We start from the raw sequence: 1,923 nt of genomic DNA, 5'->3' as shown, positions 1-1,923 counted from the left end.
CCAATCAGCAGTGTTCAAACTCTAATTAAGAAGTGGAAAATGAGGGATTCTGTTGAAACCAAGCCAAGGTCAGAAAAACCCACAAAGAACCTCAGCTGACATATAGGACTCTGAAAAAAAAGTGGTGTGGCTGTTTCAGGATGCACAATAAGGAAGCACTTGAAGAAAAATGGGCTGCATGGTCGAGTCGCCAGAAGAAAGCCCTTACTACGCCAATGCCACAAAGCAGCCCGCTCACAATATGCCAAAGAGCACAGAGACAAGCCTCAAGATTTCTGGAACAAAGTTATTTGGAGTGATGAGACCAAAATTGAAGTTTTTGGCCACAACCATAAACGCTGCATTTGGAGAAGAGTCAACAAGGCCTATGATGAAAAGTACACCATCCCTAGTGTAAATCACGGAAGTGGATCGCTGATGTTTTGGGGATGTGTGAGCTACACAGGCACAGGAAACTTGGTCAAAATTGATGGCAGGATGAATGCAGCATTTTATCAGAAAATAACGGAGGAAAATTTGCACTCATCAGGCCGGAAGCTGCGCATGGGATGCACGTGGATGTTCCAACATGACAATGATCCAAAACACAAGAGCAAGTCAACCTGTCATTGGCTACAGCAGAAAAAAGTGAAGGTTCTGGAGTGGCCATCTCAGTCTCCTGACCTCAATATCATTGAGCCACTTTGGGGAGAGCTCAGACGTGCAGTTCATGCAAGACAGCCCAAGAATTTACAGGAATTGGAGGCATTTTGCCAAGAAGAATGGGCAGCTTCACCATCTGGGAAAAGAAAGTGCCTCATCCACAACTACCACAAAAAGCTTCAAGCTGTCATTGATGTTAAAGGAGGCAATACACGGTATTAAGGACTAGGGTTTATAAACTTTTGATCAGGGTCATTTGGGTAGTTTCTGTTGTCATTATGATTTTTGAAAAGGGCAAAAACTATTGTTCGATAATAAACAGCTTGACCCAACCACTAAACATGAATAAAACAAAAGTCGTTGTATTATCATTATTATTCTCTAAAAAAAATATCAGAAAATCATAGATTTTGCCAGGGTATGTAAACTTATGAGCACATATATATATATATATATATATATATATATATATACTTGCAGATTTATCATATTAAAAAGCTGAATTAGAGAAAGACTTGGTGTTCTAATGCAGGTTCTAGAGTGGCAGTGCATTTATAACGATATTTACACTCACTAAAGCATGCATGCTTACCTAATTCTATTTATTTTTGTTCAACTGAATCTAATCTATTTTATTTTCCAGGACCATTTTCCAGTAGAGAACTGCATGTGTCATTATGACAGTCCCTCCACTATACCTCAGCATGCCAGTCACAGATATGACTACTGTGATCCACATAGAACCACCAAACCTGCCCTTCACCAGGTCCCCAGATTCACTGCCTGGAAGCTCCTTGTAAAGCAAGTCAGGTGTGAGGTCATAACTGGGTCAGTCCCGCCCACAGGGAGTCATGTGATCTCATCACTGGGTCAGGAGGAATGACGACATCAAACCGAAGGACTTCACATCGGGAATGGGCACTGAAGCACTGTGGTTACACCACTAATCTTTTCCTACCATGTGAACGTTTTACCATCAGCCTGAGCATGTGATCAGCTAAATGGAGAACTGCAATGAAAAAAAAGGAATAGTATCAATGCATAACTACTTCATCGCTTCTCTTGGTCTTAGATCTCTTGTTTATGTACTGCTGTTTGTGCAATATGTATAATTATAGATATATATTTAGAGTGTACAGCATGTCACTGTAACATTTAGGGTAATGAATTTAAAGTTGCTCTCAGTGTTTTCCCATGCATACTACATCCGGTCTCTTAAAGACATTTCCCCTCCGGCATACCGCCTGCTGCGCTGACCTCTTCACTAGTGTTAACGAGTGA

This window comes from Electrophorus electricus, chromosome 16 (genome assembly GCF_013358815.1).
Source record: "Electrophorus electricus isolate fEleEle1 chromosome 16, fEleEle1.pri, whole genome shotgun sequence".
Classification (NCBI taxonomy): Eukaryota; Metazoa; Chordata; class Actinopteri; order Gymnotiformes; family Gymnotidae; genus Electrophorus; species Electrophorus electricus.
Note: the sequence above shows the minus strand (reverse complement) of the source record.